Source organism: Girardinichthys multiradiatus, chromosome 11 (assembly GCF_021462225.1).
Source record: "Girardinichthys multiradiatus isolate DD_20200921_A chromosome 11, DD_fGirMul_XY1, whole genome shotgun sequence".
Classification (NCBI taxonomy): domain Eukaryota; kingdom Metazoa; phylum Chordata; class Actinopteri; order Cyprinodontiformes; family Goodeidae; genus Girardinichthys; species Girardinichthys multiradiatus.
In genome coordinates this window covers 37,527,969-37,547,171 of record NC_061804.1, presented here as the reverse complement: position 1 = coordinate 37,547,171, position 19,203 = coordinate 37,527,969, and the positions used below count along the sequence as shown (strand labels likewise).

The 19,203-nt window shown below is 41.6% G+C and overlaps 1 protein-coding gene across 3 annotated transcripts in view; it reads right to left on the bottom strand.

The window, feature by feature from the left end:
• nrxn2a (neurexin 2a) overlaps positions 1-14,971 on the bottom strand; it is a 251,685-nt gene extending 236,714 nt beyond the window's left edge. For all 3 annotated transcript variants that reach the window (XM_047378533.1, XM_047378530.1, XM_047378531.1), the window contains exon 1: positions 14,860-14,971. The gene's annotated coding sequence lies outside the window, so the exon portion shown is untranslated. The remainder of the gene's footprint in view (positions 1-14,859) is intronic.
• Positions 14,972-19,203: the final 4,232 nt, after the last annotated feature.

Sequence of the window (19,203 nt, the reverse complement as noted above, 5' to 3'; positions counted from 1 at the left end):
TACTGGCTACTAATGATGAAAATGTTTGCCCTTGAAATCTCAGTTAATAAGCAGCTAAGCCGTGACATCTGTGATTAGATCATCCAGTGCTGTCACATCTCATCCTGAGGAGGATGCCACCAGACAAAAACCCTGAGTGAAAGCAAAGCGTGGATCCTGCTCGCTGAGCCTTTTCTTTCACACATGTACACAGACTGGCACACAAATGCACGACTCCTCTCTCCTATTCAGCGGCTAAGCAACAGAAAGGCCTAGGTTGATCTTAGGTAACAGCTCATTTTGCCAGAATCAGAAAGCTCCTCTAAGACCCAATGAAAGCTGACATTGATACGCCGTAAAGCCCCATCGTACAGATAGGACACATGAGACAGACACCTTTATAGTTGAAGCAGCCGCAGGCAAGGAAAAGACTGACTTTGCATTGTAGCATTAGGCAAGAGTTCCACTGCACACTGTAACAAATTAGTACGAATCCACTCCCCATGAGAAATGCCAGAAGACACAGCTTGAATTAAAATAAATGACTGTACCAGTGTTTACCACACCATCCTCCATCCTGCAGTCTGCTGGTCATCTAAGTGTGACTGGCGCTCCTGAGAGCAGCGTGATGGATGGACAGCCAGACAGCTGCTAAAAATCTTTTGCTTCCACCCCGCCTGCCATTCACTGATCAACCGCATCCACATAAATCTGCCCTGCGCCTTGTTGTAACATGATAAGAGAGGAAAAAAATTTAAAGCTCACAGGACTACCTCTAACGTACCGATGCAATTTTACAAGACTGCCCAGGTTTCCTGTGCTTTTTTCCAACACATTCATTGTGAATTCCACGCCTCGAATGCAAGAGCTGTGTGGGTATTGCCTTGAGAAGATGAATTCCCTTGCTGGTAAAAGTAATGCTGGTATGAAAGAAAAAGACTCATTGGGCGATTTGCAACTACGATAGTGTAAGACCTCTTGTGGCCCTGTCAGGAGTCTCTGACAACAAATGTAAGGCAAGTTCAATCAAAATATTTAAGCAAACAAAATGTAGTCTATTTCTTTTTTTAATTCAGAGCCATGGGTTGCTGAGGTGATGCAGATAATACATAATCATGCGCTGACAGTCAGCCAAGGTGAATGTTTAACCTTCCTTCGTGTCATCATTGTTTTCATCTTTCAAGAAGAGAGAGGCTTATGCTCACGTTTCTTTAAAGCTGGCCTTTGAATAATGCAGTATGTCTTTTCAGTTGTTGGCTTTATGCCTAAAATATGTCATTTACAAAACCAAAAGCTTAAGATTGTTGTATACCATAAAAAAATACAGAAATAGTCTTCGAAAATATCTAGCTCTTTATAGTTAATTACACTCTGTAATTTGGAACTCTTGACTGCAATTTAGCTTTTTATGATCAGAAGAACACACACAATCCCATCATAATTAGAGATGCATCAACAGCAGCATTTCATACTTATAACGCTATGACCTGCCAATTAGGATTTTGGCAGATTCCGATTTCTCAGAGAACTAACTGACAATATAAAATGTACATTTCTTTTAATATACATGTTTTCACATTCATCTGGATGAGGCTCAACCCTTACCACTTGGTGCCTCATCTGAAGTCGAAATGAGAAGCATTTTAAAACATCCCAATGTAAAATTTAACTGTCATCAGTTCTTACTGCTGCTCTAGACACAAATAGACCCAAAGTCAAAATGCCCACATATGTCATACAAACAGTTATGAATCCAGTAACATCCCCTTCATGGTTGATTAAGACTCTATGGTCTCCAGGACACCCAAGACACTTTTATTGCAGAAGATTTAGACAACACGGCTTCATTAGAAAAGCAAACAAGCCCCTTGTTTGTTTTTAGTACTCTGCACATAGTTTTTCCCCTGTTTATTTCTTTGCTACCACCACAAGCATCATATCTGCAGTGGAATATTTCCTCACAATATGAATAATTTCCCTATCAATATGGAAGGTTTCAGGACCTTAACCAGTTGTTACTACCTTGCTGTGGAGAAGGAAGCAACATGTACTTCATGGGTTTATCAGCAACATCTGAGAATGGAGGTGAGGGGAGCTTCTGTATACAGCAGAGCATACCTATTTGTATTCTAATTTTAACCTAGTGCAGTACTCTTTGCACTTCAGAAGGAATTATGCACAACAATCCAAAATGTGTCACTCTGAAGTTCTTAAGCCCTGCTGCCACCACAAAAATTACAACAACCCTAACAGACGTTTTGTGCATACTTAAAACAGTCGGGGTACTCATTTTTTCACATGTCAAGGGGGGATGAAAACCATTTTTAATATGCCCCAGAAGACATCTTCAAGACCCTGCAAATACCATATATGTTCTGCCTGGTTTTAAATGTTTTGGTGCATTGATCAAACTAGACATTACAATGGTACCTCAGCTTCAGAGGATTTACAAAAAACATTTAAGAATGACAGTTGCATAAAACATTGGTGGGAGTTATATTGAGTTGTGGAGAGGACAGAAATAAGACTTGCCCTAAAACCCCTTGTTTTCATCTTTGTTCATTGCCTCTAAAAATACTAAAGTGCACAGGACAAACACGTTTTCTATAGGCTGCAAATTATAATAAATTACACTTGAAAAACGTCTTTGTTCTTTCAGTCATGGTCAATATCTCATGTGGATTGGAACATAGACGGACCGGTAAAACGAGAGCTTTGCTTTTTGGTTCAGCTCTTTTTTCTCCACAACAGACCCGAGCAGTGCCCATATTATTGCAGACAAAGCGCCAATCCATCTGTCCACCTCCCATTCCATCATAACTTGTAGACAAGACACCTAGATACTTAAACTCCTTTGCTTGAGGCAGAGACTGATCCCCAACACAGAGGGGGCAGTCTACCTTTTTCTACTGAGAACCAAGGCCTCAGATTTTGGGGAGGTGACACTAATCCGGGCCGCTTCGCACTCCGCAGCAAACCGCTCCGATGCACTCTGGAGGCGATGGCCTGAAGAAACCACATAATCTGTAAAAAGCTAAGATGAGATCCTGAGGTTCCCAAACCAGACAGCCCGCTCTTCATGACTACGCCTTGAGATCCTGTCCATGAACACCACAAACAGGATCGGTGACAAGGGGCAGCCCTGGCAAAGTCCAACGTGCACTGGGAACAGGTTCCACTTGTGCTAAGAATGAGGACACAGCTATTGCTTTAGGCATACAAGGATTGGATAGCCCTTGAAAGCCACCCAGATATCTCATATTCCCCCAGCACCATCTGAAAAATATAAATACAATATTCTCCATATCCACAAAACTCATGTAAACAGAAGAAATATATTCCCCATGATCTCCCTCAGCATCTATGCCAGGGTAAAGATTTGGTCGACTGTTCCAAAACCAAGATGAAAGCCACATTTCTCCTCCTGAATCTGAGACTTTTAGTCAGAGCCATGACAGCCCGACAGTATCCAGAGCCTTCAGAAACTCAGGCTAAATCTCATCCAAACCTGGCAACCTCTGACTTAACGAAGGAATTGCATTCCTCCGAGTCTTTGGGCTTTGCTGCCTCTGCAAAGGACATGGTGACTGGATTGAGGAGATCCTCAAAGTACTTCTTCCACCACCCAATAATGTCCTCAGTCCAGGTCTGCAGTTCCCCTCTCAAAGCATACTCATCTTGGGATGATCTCTTTTCCCCTTTTCTAAGGCACTGAATAGTTGTCCAGAACTTCCTTGAGGCCAACCAAGCACTCTCTCCATAGCCTCTCCAAATTCCTCCCATGCCCGGGTTTTTGCTTCCACAACCACAGAAGCTGTCTGCTTCTGGCCACCCAGTACCTGTCAGTTGCTTAAGGGGTCCCCAAGGACATCCAAACCATAAAGTCCTTCTTCTTCAGCTTGACACTTCAATCAACACAGGTGTCAACCAGGGTGTCCTCTGGCTGCAACCGCGTCAGGCACCAATAACCTTTAGGCTACAGCTCCTGAAAGGAAGTCATGAACATGGTCCATTCAAATTCCATGTCCCCAACCTCCTTCTGGAGATGAGAGAAATTCTCCTAGAGGTGTGAATTGAAGATCACCCGTACAGGTTCCTCTGCGATATGTTCCCAGCTTACCCTTACCACTGGTTGGGTTTACCAGGTCTGTCCGGTAGCCTCCCCTACCACTGGATCTAATTTATTACCAGGTGGTGATAGGTTGACAGTTCTGGCTCTCTCCTCACACGAGTGTCCAAGATGTAATGCCGCAGGTGTGACGATAAGATTACAAAATCAATCATCTACCTTTGGCCCAAGGTGGCCTGGTACCAAGTACACTAATGGACCACCTTGTGCTTAAACATGATCGTTATGAACATTACATGGCTTGCACAGCAGTCAAACAATGTTCTTCTCAATCACACCCTTCCAGATAATGCCCGCATGGGCATTGAAGTCCCCCAGGAGCAACACTGAATCTCTAAATGACAACCCTTCCAAGCGACCATCCTGAGACTCTAAGAAGGTCAGGTAATCTGAAAATCAAAATTGAGCCCCCCCCCCCCCCAAACTTTGCCAGCAGGAGCTAAAGCTCCGAACAACATAGCCCTCATCGTATAACTCATAAAACTTGTTAATCCATTTTTATTTAAATTTGATAAATCAACTTTTTAAGTGGGAGGTAGAAAGTAAACCTCAGCCAATTCAGTACTAGGCTTTAAAATCAGCAACAAACATACCCCCATAGCAAATCCCCTTTTTCTATTTAGCACCTTCTTACATCTCTGAAACTTTCTGCGGCTTATTCTAAATTGTGTTATACTGTATTTATGATATGCCGTTAACAATCAAGCCAGTCAAGCCGAAAACCATCCACTTCCAGGTGCAAACGGAGCATTCGGTGCATCTCTAATTTTGATTTTAGCGGATCAAGACAATCGTCTATGCAGAGAAATGTCAATTCAAAGCAAGATCATAACTGCATTAGTTTTGATTCTTCAAAACTCAACCTTTTCCTTCTTGCAGCAGATTTGGTCCTTGTAGCATTGCTGCTTTTTGAGTGCTCTAACTGCATAACGCATGTCTTTCCAATGTGATGCTGTGCTTTATTTCACTAAGGGCACCGATTATGCTGCCTAGGCACCTTTCACTTAACAGTGCAGCTTTAGCCTCCATCTACTCATTCTGTCACAACGATGGATGGGCTTAAAAATTCCCACATCTGCAATGTAATGCAACACTTCTGAAGGTGCAGAGATACCTGAATAGGGCGGTAAGATGAAGCCACTTTGTTTAACTGCAAGGCTGTATGTCTTAAGTTCAACAGTGAAAAATATCACCAAGGACTTTAATCAGCACCCTCAGAAGTTATTGCTCCATGATATTTTAGGATAAAAGCAGAATTCAAAGTTAAAAATAGGGTGATAACTACTTTCTTTCTGCATTTTACTTTACTGGCCCTCAATAGCCTCTTAATCAAGACTAGACCTGATTGGTGTCTGTGGTGTCAACCCTTTAGGAGCCCATCAGTTACAAAATTTAGCTGCTCCACAGGGTAGGAGGAAACGTTTATGTTGAGTTAAACAGCATAAAATGGGGTAAAATTTCCTTAGTGTAGGGAAATGAAATGTTCAAATATTAGGTTGTGTACACTATTTGAGAAACATGCCACATGTTTGCCACATTACCCCTACCTAAACAAACATGAAAAAAGCATCTTCAGTCTAAAAGCATCTTTAAAAAAAAAAAAACATGAAAAGAAATACTCTACTTGTATAAATGCCTCTTCATTATGAGTGTAAGATGTCAGAGAGAAATCTGACCGGGTACATTTTTGTCATGCATACTTAATGAACAACAGCTGAGCTTTTCAAGAGACATTTTTGTCACTGCGTCTCCTAAGTATGACAGACTCCGCTGACAACCTTTGATGAATCCTAAGTAGCATTGTGCTTACGGAAAATTACAGACCTCCTTTCGTTCCTTTCCACCTAATGTACCACCTGTGGTGAAAATCACAGGCAATTTTACCGTCAATTATTTCACAGATATATGGCAGGACCAATCAGGCTTTTAAAATCAGTAGCTGCTGCATATGCAAATTAATTTTTTATTTTTTTAATAAATAGTTCAGAGGCCCCTGCTTGGACCTTAACAGCATGGTTCATTGCTTCACTCAGACATTTTGGAAGGTACAAGGTGTAAAATAATGATTAAATTAAGAAACATTTTGGCGTTAACGCTGACTTTTTAGGTTAAGCAAGTAACATACATCAGAAAGATACTTGTGTAGGATTGAACTGATTTGAGACAATGGAGATGGTGTAAGGTAGACGTGTGATCAGATGTCATAGCAGATGTGTTAATGGAGCGAATAAAGGCTTCTTATTGGCCTGAAAAACAGTACTCAGTTACAAAAGAACTGAAAAAGCCTCCACAAATGTTTCAATTGTTAAAATGACAATATTTTCACCAACAATAAAAAAGAGACTTTGACAGAAAGAAAACAATTATTTTTAATCTTTGTAAGAATACTGTGACCGGCTAACTGTTAGCTGCTAAAGTTAGCAGCTCTTCTAAGCCTCGTAGAGCAGTTGTTAATGAGTCTCGACCGATTGACTGTTTGACCAACTAAAAATTAAAATTGAAAATACTTCAACTGATGAAGCCAGACATAGATATTTGCACACTAAACAGCAATTCTGTTCAAAAATCAAACTAAATAAGAAAATTATTTTGGTAAAATAATATTTTTAAATAATAATCTTAATGTCGGATTTAGAGAAAGTTGTTGCAGATGTTTGAGTTGTCACAATACATCTTGATTTATCTATACATATTCTTTATCTATACAGACTTTATGCAATTCTTGCATACTAAGCTAATAGTTGTGGTGACAAGTCACTTCCAATCCTATTTTGTGGGTCGGAAGCAAACATGTTTGGGAACTTCTGCTTTAAAAACTGTTTTAGATTAAGAAAATCTTTATCCAGTTTGTGAAATGTACAATGTTTTTCACATTCAAATTAAACAACTAGTAAAAATTGATTAAAATATTCTACACAGGTTCTTTAAAACAATGTTTTATAATTTGTGAAATTTGCACTGTATTTGTGAAAACAAAAAAGGAGATTTTCAGTTTTCCAAATAAATATTACTAAAATCTCAGCCTGTCTCGTTCTTGTGAAGTCAATATTGTGTATCGTCTTTCACTGTGAAGGTTAATGGAGCAAACAAAACGTAAAGTGTGTGTTTTTTGCCTAGTGGGAATAGTAAAATAAATAAATAAATGCCTGTTGCTGACTTTAAATCATTAATTAGCTTATAATCAGGTAATGATTGTAAAGTATAGGAGAGAAATATGAAATTTAAAAACTTTCAAAGGCTATATTTTGCAGCAGTAATTTCCACACATTTAACATGCATGAAAGACAATTTAAAATGAAAGTGGGGGGGAAACTGAATGACATTACTCTGTATACTATTTACAATAAGAAAAACCTCACTTGCTAACCATTAGATTAGCATGTCTTTGGACTTTTATGGAGCATGGACTGCATTTGATGAACTTCAGAATGTAAAATACTTAGACTGGTCAAACCTGAACTGGATAATTATACCTTAAACATAGATTCTTTCAAAGAAGTTTGAGATTTATGAAACCTTTATTCTACTAGTGAAAACACAAAAGGAAAAAGTTTTGTCACTCGAGGAGCATCTTAGAATTACACAGGCCCAAAATCCACAATAAATACAAAAATCACACCTAGGCTAAATGACTTAACATAATATTGTTTTAAATGCTTGTTTCTACCCTTTGAAACAAGTGGCACAATGACGCAGATTTTTTAAAATGCCTTAAGTTTTTGTGAAAACCAAAATGTGGATTCTTTATTTTCTCAAAAATATAACTATTATTTCATCACGTTCCCTTAAACCCATTGTTACATATCTTAACGCCTCATGAGGGAGATGTTTTGTTGTACTGTATGTCTACTGCAATGTAAGGCGAGGTGCATATTTTATTCTGACTAAAAAAAGTGAAACATATCCAATTCTGTTTTAACTCTTACAGTACAATAAATCTGTTTACTGGTTCTCAGTAGCATCTGATACACTTACAGTTAGATGTGTGGGTTGTAAGATATATAGCACTGAGAGGTGTAGGAGAGGAACAAAAAAATTTCAAGGGTTTGAAAGGACTTGTTTTGCATCTGTAATTACAACACGCACTTAACATGCATAATGGGCGGTTTAAAATCATAGTTACAATTACAGTGAAATACTTTGCGGCACATTGCTCCAGTTTTTCCAAGAAAGGGGACAGAGGATCCATTCCCTGTGATTTTTGGCTGTGTATAATAGTGTTTTACATCCTTGTCTCTACCCTTTGAAACAAGTGGCACAATGACCCAGATTGTAATTTAACCAACACTATGCTGCTGGTGTCACAACTCTAACTATATAGCCCCCTGGCTATATGACTTGTAATGTGTAAAAGATTTCTACTATTTTTTCATTCTTTGGAGCAAAGTTCATTAGAAAATAATGCCCAAATTATGAAATAACTTGAGCTCCCTGAAGGTGTACAGAGACAAAGATCTCAACAGTGACCTTTGTTTTTTCGTCTTCATCATCCAGGGACATAATCCCTGTTTGGCTCTGCAGCTGGCATGCAACTGAGTCACGCGTCAGCCCTGATTAGAAGCAGCAGTGGTCCGCGGGCCCCGTTCCTCTGCCAGAGCCAGGAGTAGAAAAGGCCAGGGCCACCACTTTCAGTCAGTGGGTATGACCTTGATGGGGTATGATAAAGAGGAAGCGACACGATTCGCAATGCCACATAATATCTGTAACCTTCTGCATCCCTAGTATGCGCACTGGAGCCATTGAGCTGTGATACACATGTATGAAAGACACACAAACATCCACACGCACCATGTCAACTTTGCCCTCTTGTTATTTCAAGTGGTCTCCTTGGTCGTGTCACCCATCTCTCCCTGCGTTTTAGCTGGTGCTTTGTGTGGTTTCTTGATTCTGCATTTCTTTTTTATCCTAACAGACAAGAAATACCTTTAGGAGAAAAAGGCTCAACTAAATAAAAGTGAAGTTATGTGATCTGCCACACAGTCTAATAGCAATGAAAAATATTACAAAAGTATTCATAAAATGATTCCAATGACTCTTGCTATTAGATATATTGTTATACTAACTGCAAGCGACTCCATTTCCCTCTTTTTAAACACCCAAAATCTTTCTAAACTCTTACATTTCATTGGAGGCAGCAGTGAAAGCAGATGTCTTGTGAGTCAGATCATTACCGCACAAGTGCGTAAAGTGTGGCTCTGGAAGCCCCCCACCAAAAATAGCAACTGAATAATGGGAAGAATCTTAGCTATGACACATCCAGTACAAATATAGCTGGATTTTGATTAAAATATTGGAAGTAGTATTGTAGTATTAAGCTATAAGATGGGCACATCAAACCATAGTTGGAATGCAACAAAACAAAAATAAGTAGTCTTCAAAAACAATTAAGTTTACTATAGTCTAAAAATATAATCTTACCAATAACTCATTTTTGCACCATATTTAAGACCTGCATTTTTTTCAAGTATATTTGCTTCAGCACTTGGGATTTAAAACTGTGGAGGGAAAGTGTCCAATCTTGAGATGAGGAGGTGACACATTGCTTGCAAAAGTGGGTAAAGTAGGGTCACATAATCGAGGCCAACCACTCTACTCTTTTTTTTGTAAAATCATTTATTTTGGTCCTTCTATTCAATGAAAGCTGAGGACCTTGCAATACTAAAATGCCACGATGTTTCTCGTCAAAGTGAAGTGAGGTCTGTCTCCCTGAAGCGCTGTCTAGTTGCGGTCAGGATGTGACCTTATCTAGTGAGGTAAGTTTAAGCTATTATTATGAACCCTGGATATGAACGTTCATGCTTTAAGCTTGACTTTAGTTGTCTACTAGGCATGGGCAAGTATGTGAAATTAAGGGTATGATAACCTTGGGGAAAAATTACCACAGTTTAACAGTCTAATAGAATTTACACAAAAAGTTTAAACAAAATATATAACATAATTGAATGGTTTTTATGTAAAACAGAAAACCAACAATCATTCCTGTTACTGCTAACATAATATAACAGATTGGTTATTGCAGTTACAATGTTCTTTATCAATAACTTTTATTATTTGATTTTAATAAAATGTCAGCTTAAACGTGATTATACTCCATACTTTCCTCAACTGGAAGTATTTCCTGAAGGTAAACTTTGTCTTTCCTATGTGTGAGGGAACGCGTAAGGCCCTTCTTTCCGCCAGCTGACCATCAATGCACAGCAACCTGTGGGGGAGGGGCAGCACTGACTGAAAAATGTATTGGTTTTGAAACATTAACCGTTTAAAATTTTGTTAACTCTTGAAAAACCCCTTGTATCTACTGTAGTAGTAGTAGTAGTAGGTCTTGAGTTACAAAAATTCTGCTTTGGCTAGCCAAAAAAAATCCCGGTTACAAAAGCATTAGAGAGGCTCTCACTACTTTTTTGTTTTGGATCAGGTAGCATTTGGGTGCACAGTTGAAACAGTGAAAGAGTTCTAGGCAACATATAAACGATTTGTAAGCACTGTGAGACCACAGCGTCTGGAAAGCCATCAGCCACTAATGAGGCAAAATCTCCAATCTGCTTCTAAGATTCCTATGGGTGCTAAATTAAAGGTCCATTACACAGTTTGTATAGGGTTGTAATGATCTAAACTCTTTCTGATCTGATTTGTAGAGGTGTAACCAGATGTTGTGTTATGTTAACTCAGTAAAAAAAGACTTAATTGTGCTGACCGAGCAACTCTTTTTTACAAAAGTATCAAAGGAGCCTCCATTAATTTTAAATAACCTGTATGGCAGCATTTTACCCTCCAAAAACTATGACAGAGGGACAGAAAGATACAAACAATTTTTAAAGATTGTAAGAATACAGCAGCGGGCTAAACATTAGCTGCTAATGATACTAAAATTAGCATCTGCTTGGGAGCTGAGCTTTGTACCCGTACTTTTTTTAAAGCAGCATTTGATCACCGCTAGTTGAAAATATAAAATATTTAGACTAATTAAACTAGAACTAGATAGCTCTTCAATTAAGAGAGATTCTTTTAAACAAAGTTGGGATAATGAAATGTTTATTCTATTAGCGAAAACACAAAAAGGGAGCATTTTCAGGGTCCAACCCTTATTGGACTATCTTCAAACACTATTTCTCGTACTCGTCGTCTTCCGCTTTATCCGTGACCGGGTTGCGGGGGCAGCAGACTCAACAGAGACGCCCAGACGTCCCTCTCTCCAGACACCTCCTCCAGTTCCTCCAGGGGGAGCCCAAGGCGTTCCCAGGCCAGCCGAGAGACATAGTCCCTCCAGCGTGTCCTGGGCCGTCCCCTGGGCCTCCTCCCGGTGGGACATGCCTGGAACACCTCCCAAGGAAGGCGTCCAGGAGGCATCCGGTATAGATGCCCGAGCCACCTCAACTGGCTCCTCTCGATGTGGAGGAGCAGCGGCTCTACTCCGAGCCCCTCCCGGAGGCCGAGCTCCTCACCCTATCTCTAAGGGAGTGCCCGGCCACCCTACGGAGGAAGCTCATTTCAGCCGCTTGTATCCGGGATCTCGTTCTTTCGGTCATGACCCAAAGTTCATGGCCATAAGTGAGGGTAGGAACATAGACCGACCAGTAAATTGAGAGCTTTGCTTTTCGGCTCAGCTCTCTCTTCACCACAATGGACCGGCACAGCGCCCCCATTACTGTGGCAGCCGCACCGATCCGTCTGTCGATCTCCTGCTCCATTCTTCCCTCACTCGTGAACAAGACCCCGAGATACTTAAACTCCTCCACTTGAGGCAGGAACTCCCCTCCAACCTGAAGAGGACAAGCCACCCTTTTCCGGTCAAGTACCATGGCCTCGGACTTGGAGGAGCTGATCCTCATCCCAGCCGCTTCACGCTCAGCTGCGAACCGCCACAGCGCATGCTGTAGGTCTTGGCTAGAGGGGGCCAGCAGGACCACGTCATCTGCAAAAAGAAGAGACAAAATCCACTGGTCCCCAAACCCGACCCCCTCCGGCCCTTGGCTGCATCTAGAAATCCTCTCCATAAAAGTTATGAACAGGACCGGTGACAAAGGGCAGCCCTGCCGGAGTCCAACATGCACTGGGAACAGGTCCGACTTAGTGCCGGCAATGCGGACCAAACTCCTGCTCCGCTCGTACAGGGACCAGATGGACCCTAGTAAAGGACCGCCGATTCCATATTCCTGGAGCACCCCCCACAGGGCATCACGAGGGACACAGTCGAATGCCTTCTCCAGGTCCACAAAACACATGTGAACCGGTTGGGCAAACTCCCATGAACCCTCAAGCACCCTGTAGAGGGTGTAGAGCTGGTCCAGTGTTCCACGGCCGGGACGAAAACCACACTGCTCCTCCTGAAGCCGAGGTTCGACTATCGGTCGGACTCTCCTCTCCAATACCCTGGCGTAGGCCTTACAGGGAGGCTGAGGAGTGTGATCCCCCTGTAGTTGGAACACACCCTCCGACCACCACCCCAGTCTGCCAGTCCAGAGGCACTGTCCCCGACCGCCACGCAATGTTGAAGAGACGTGTCAACCATGACAGCCCTACAACATCCAGAGACTTGAGGTACTCAGGGCGGATCTCATCCACCCGCGAAGCCCTGCCACCGCGGAGCTTTTTAACCACCTCGGTGACTTCAGCCTGGGTGATGAAAGAGTCCGACCCCGAGTCCCCAGCCTCTGTTTCCACCACAGAATGCGTGATGGCAGGATTGAGGAGATCCTCCTTCCACCGCCCGATAATGTCCTCAGTCGAGGTCAGCAGTCTCCCGCCCCCGCTGTAAACAGTGTTGGCGAAGCACTGCTTCCCCCTCCTGAGGCGACGGACGGTTTGCCAGAATCGCTTTGAGGCCAACCGGTAGTCCTTCTCCATGGCCTCACCGAACTCCTCCCAGGCCCGTGTTTTTGCCTCTGCCACAGCCCGGGCCGCAGCACGCTTGGCCTCACGGTACCCGTCAGAAGCCTCAGGAGTCCCACAAGCCAACCACAGCCGATGGGACTCCTTCTTCAGCTTAACAGCATCCCTTACTGCCGGTGTCCACCACCGGGTTCTGGGATTGCCGCCGCGACAGGCACCGCAGACCTTACGGCCACAGCTACGGGCAGCAGCATCGACAATAGATGCGGAGAACATGGTCCACTCGGACTCTATGTCTCCAACATCCCCCGGGATCTGGTCGAAGCTCTCCCGGAGGTGGGAGTTGAATACATCCCTGGCCGAGGGCTCCGCTAGACGTTCCCAGCAGACCCTCACTATGCGCTTGGGCCTGCCAAGTCTGACTGGCTTTCTCCTCCTCCAGCGGATCCAACTCACCACCAGGTGATGATCACTATTTAAGATATGTAAAACCTTTACACTGTTTGTATAAAGACGAAATAAAATTTGAATACTTCTCAGAAATACCATTGCTTAATAATATTTCAAAAGTCTTGTCTTGTTCTTGTAAACCCAATATTGTTTATTGCCTAATATCTTGAGCTGGATGTATTGTTCCAACCCTGACAAAGAGAAGTAACAGTATGCATCAGATCACAGGTGGAGCTGAATTTGCAAAGCAAATTGGTTTGCAGTAGGTGCAAGGAGGGCAACCACACTTCGTGTGAGATGAGCGACAGCGGCACCCTTGGGCACCTCCCCTCAGTTTTTGGATAAATTAATCTAATCATTAAGGGGGAAACATCAAGCTGTGATCAGAGTCTCTACCGAAGACACACAAATACAGCAAATAAAACAAACACTTGTGAGGAGGAAAGTAACATCCAAATAGTGCACCATGGCAATTTCTGCCTTCCAGTAAACAATAGGTGGAGATTAAATAAACTGTTTCCCTTTGCTCAGTAACAATAATCTAGTTATCATGTGCAGGGTTGCAAATTAAAACTGAGAATTAAGTAAAGCAAATGTCTTTTGAAGAAGACAAAGCACAAGCTGTAATTTGAACCACAGCACCGCCTAAATTGCAACCACACAATTTGATTTTTGGGAGCATATATGCCGGAAGGAATACCCAGCTTTTAATAGAACAATTTCCCCACAACTTATTTCCTTATATTTTATTCTCATATTTAGAGCCGAATTGGCTGCAACTGTTCCACCCCTTTTTTCCCTCTCTTACTCATTCTCTTTTTATTTAAACTGGCTAGTCCTCTAGAACAGAACACAAAATCCCTCTCAATAATAAATAGGCTACCTCGAGCATTTTAAAGACAAGGGGCCTGTGTGCTGCATGACTCAAAGACCACCTCAACTTCACTTTTTTTTCTTTTTTTTCATAAAATATTCATCATCTTCAACAGCAAATCTGGCATGTGGGGTCTAGAGAAATCATGCCAGTTTTCTGTTTGAATTCAAAGGAAAAGCCCCCTCAGTATGTGGTGCATGTACAGCCCAACCACGGGGCATGTCTTCCGGCACGCAATTATGCGACCTCATCCGCAACCAAACCTCTCTCCCCTTTCACCCAGCTGAGCTGACAATAAACACATGCGGAAAAAAAAAAAAAAAAAAAAAAAAGATCTGATCACCTTTACCTGCATTGACTCAAATCTCCAAGAGACACGCAGAAGAAGTAAATGAGCAGCAGAAGCCCCCGAATTGAAAAAGAAAACAATTCACCGACATAGGAGAAAGAAAGAAAAAAAAAAAAAGCACAGCCACGCAGCTTTAAACACACGTACACGGCGTGTTTAATGTGGCTTACCGCTGCGGCACGCTTTAAAAAAGCAATTACCTCCGTCCGTAAGGTCGTTTCTGTGTAGGAGGTGTGCGGTGTCGCTTACCTGTGCATCATCCAGCGATCCGACACATGGATACAGAGGGGAGGGTTGGATTATTCCAGCCAGGCAAAAAAAAAAAAAAAAGAAAAACACAAAAAACGGAAAGCACAATGGAGAGGGAGAGCGAGAAAGGGAGAGAGGGGAAAAGTCCGAAAATTTCAGCAGAGATGAATGCGGCAGATGAATCCGCGAACTCCGTTTTCAGTAAGGAGAGTCTCCCTTATTTTTATGTTGCTGTGTAGATGAAAGCAGGCAGGCAGGGAAGCCCAGCAGAGCTGCTCTGTGTAGACAAAGATGCTTTCTCTCCTCCGCCGCACTGAGGGCAGCAGCAGCAGAAGCAGAGCCGTTTCCCCCGACACTTGATGGTAATAGTTTAGTAGGTATTTTATAAGGGTTGAGGGCGCGGTCAGCTGCTGTTGACCAATCCTGCACCCCCATCAAACTATAACATCAGCGTTGCCATGGAGGATCAAACGGCGTTTAACCACGCGGGATCGCAACCTCTGCTAGTGAAGCGGATGCATTTTAATTTGCCATTATCAGGTATCATGATGCAGGACGCATCTCATGTTTCCTGTTGTTCTCTCTCTCCATTCCCCTATCATCTTCTCATCCTGCTAAAGTGCCCTTGAGCAAGGTGCAAGCCAGGACTCACCGCTCTCACTTACAGAAGGCCTAATTTTGGTGGATAAATTCTTGATTCATGTAGCCACAAAAGGAAAAGCTGAGATTTCGCTGTTTCCAAGTGGATTACCATGAAATCAATGTAGAATGATCTTTATTTCCTAACAGATAACACTTGGCATTTTGATGATCACAAATGGTAACGCTCATTATAACTTGCTTAAAATTAGCCTACTTTATCCATTCCAAAACCAAGTTTCATGTATTATTGGGGTCATTTTCTTGTTAGAACACCTAATCCAAGTTTAACCCATCTAGCCACTAGTTTGAAGTGAAGTTAAAGAATCTGAAGGTAATCATTCATTTTTCCATCCAGTTTGCGAAATGCAGATGAACCACAAGCAGCAGACTCTCAGCATGATATAGCCATCACCACGTTTGAGAGTTGGATCACTTTTCTTAGGTTTCAAAGCCTCACCATGACTGCTGTGTATACAATTCTTGTAATTAGGGCAAGACTGCTCAGTCTTTGTTTTTTCTGACTATAAAACTTTCCTGCTGAAGTGATTTGGCTTGTCCATGTGGGTAGCTGCAGATTCCAGTTAAGATTTAATATGTCAGTTTTGGAATGAGGTTCCTTCTGTGTTGGTCTGCATCCATCAAATCCAAGATTAGACCCTTTTCATACTTATCTGATGTTTTAATGAGTTTCAATTGGATTTATTTTTAAATGAATACAGAAACAATTGTTTTCTGAATGGGATCCAGGTTTAGACTTTAGTTCATATGTTTTTAGCTGAATTGAGGTAGGTGCCATTGCAAAAAAGTAAAATTTAGTCTGCTTTACCTATTTTACAAACCAGTTTTGATGTGGGGAATTTTTGGGCTTGTTTTGTTGAAACACCCAATTCTGTCCAGGTTTTTCCCACCTAAGCAGTTGGTTTAATATAAAGTTGAAGAATTTGCAGCTGATCCACCTTCATTATTCCATCTACTTTAGGAAATGCATGGTTACCTCTTGCAGCAAAACAGGCGTTAAGAATGATGCTGCCATCTCCATGTCTGACAGTTGGAACAATTTACTTAGGTTTCAAAGCCTAACTCATCTAAGATTCTTGAAAGGGCCCAAAACGTCAATCTTTGTGTTATTCGGCTAAATTTTTCCTCAGAAGGTTTGGCTTGTCCACGTGGACAAATTTCAGTTCAGCTTGAATGTGTCAGGCAGGGGTTAATTCTTGGACATTCCTAGTCCTTCAAAATGACTTTTATATTGACAACTTTGTGTATCTCTCAGAGGCTAGTCCCCAAATGCTCTCCAGGCACAGGGAAAATAAAATCAGCACAGCAAATGATTGTAAGAAGGAAGAGTTACAGGAGCTTTACAAAATTAACGGATTATTGATCGTCTAATTTTATTTGAAGAGTTTCCTGGGTGTTAAACAAAGGCTCTATAAAGGAGTAAACTGTCATTTTTTTAGAATCTCACTTTAAATTCAGTCATGAAAAATGTTGATTTTTCCATGTTTTGAGACTGTCAAAAGGTTACAGCTGCAAAATGATAAGAATCCACTCAGTATTTGTTTGCTAAAGGATATTTCAAGCATATTGTCCTTTTTACAAAAATCTGATTCTGTATTGCGTTCACTGAGCCGGCACCATCTTAGCCTCAAAGTCTCATACTCAGCTGAGATTTAACTGGTTTCAATTTGATTAGAATGAACATTTTATTTCATATCACGCAACTCAATAGACCCTCATGCTGTTCCTACAACAACAGCTTGTCTAATTGGGAATTTCACCCAGGAAAACCCTATGGCTCAGGGGAAATTAATTTGTTGCGAATGTTTTTATTTTCTACAGGTCAGCATGAATTACATTCATTTCATCCAAGTCACCCTAATTTACACAACTCACTGACAAATGCATTTAAAGTTCTGCAGTCGTCATTGGATCTTCCCATCCACATTATGTGGAGCGAGGACATGAAGAAAGTGAGGTTAGAAAATAAGTATTTTAGGCATTAACTTTGTTTTTCTTTTATTGATCTGTTTTAAAAAGAAAAAATACACAGTGCATCTTTCGGAATATAAACGGTTTTCCCATCCATTATCTGAAATCAACAACATTTCAGATTGATTGTTGATGACCAGTGACCGGTCGGTTAAAAACACAAGAATACTTTGTCCGATCAGTGAGTGCCCCAGGTTGCATTGAGAAAAATGCTCTTTAATTCAAAGTAAGACACAAAATTCTAATTGATCCATGCTTAACGCAAACAATGCCACATTTTTAGATGACTGCAAATGGTGACATTCCCTCTCTCCATGAGGATCTTGTTTAGGAACCTTACAGCACTTGTTTAAGCAGCATGAATCGCAATTTCCCTCAGGAAATTAGGTAGGTAGCTTAAATGGGATAGGGGGGTGGCTAGCTGCTGTAGAACAGTCCTGCCCTATCCATCTGTCCGTCCATGTCTTTTGCTTGTCTCAAATCAGGTGAGGTTGTGGGGGTTATAAGGTCCAGGAGTTTTCACTTATGGGACATGTTGAGAAAACCTCCAAAGGAAGGTGCCTAGGAGGCATTCTGACCAGATGCCTGAACCATCACAACTGACTCAATGCAAATAAGCTTTGGCTCTACTTCAAGCCTCCTTCAGATGATGGAGCTCCTCATCCCATCTCTAAGACTGGGTCCAACCATTCTATGGAGGAAGCTTATTTCATTCTTCAGTCTGGATACGTATCCCCTGACCCCAGGCAAAGGTGGCAGCACAGAAAAACTCATATCAGGAAAGCTCCACATTTTGGTTCAGCTCTTTGTTCACCACAACCAACCAAAACAGAGCACAAATTGCAACAGATGAAGCCCAAATCGCTCACTCCATTCTAATATCATAAAATGACTCCGAGATACTTAAACAATTGAAACAGAGATCTTGATCTGGAGAGAGCAGTTCACCTTCTTCCATTTGAGGACCACACATTAATGCTCCTTTTCCACTAGTCCCCAACCTGCGCGGTTTGGTACAGCTCTACTTGCTTTTTAGGCTTTCCCATTAGTAATGGTTTTGTGGAACTGTTACTATGTTTAGTACCTGCTTGCTTGCGGTTCAAAGCGAGCCGACCCATGCTGGAAACACAATGTCAAAAGACTGTCAGTTATAGCATAAGTGAAGATATTATTACATAACTATCTTCAACCGTTAAAATTGTTGTACGCTGGGCTGTGTATATGACCGCTATAGCAACCTAACATTAGGTAGCTTACCCACAAACATTGTCTAGCTTTTACCCTAAATTGTAATGGAAAATGAGCCAAACCGTGTAGAGTAGCCCTGACCTGATGAGAGTAGAGTAGGTACTAATGGAAAAGGGGCATAAGATTTATCATTCAGGGTTAGGATCTGCCTGTTGGACTTTGTTGTGGCTTTGTGTTTGTTTACTTCTCAGCTAGATGTTTCTATTTCTTTGGGTTTTCTAGTCATGTTTGTTTATTCCTTCTGTTTCCTGATAGTTTTGTTCTCTCTCCTGCCTCCTAGTGTTTGTAGTTCTTTCTCCCCTCGCCCATAGTTCCCTTGGTGGATGCTTTCTCATTTATTTATTACTTAGAATGGTTTTCTCCTTATTATTATTATTATTATTATTAATACAGTTCCCTTGCTTCCTTGGGTTCTCTAGTTTAGTTCCCGTTTTGTGTGTCTGTGTTTGTTTATGGTTAAGTTAT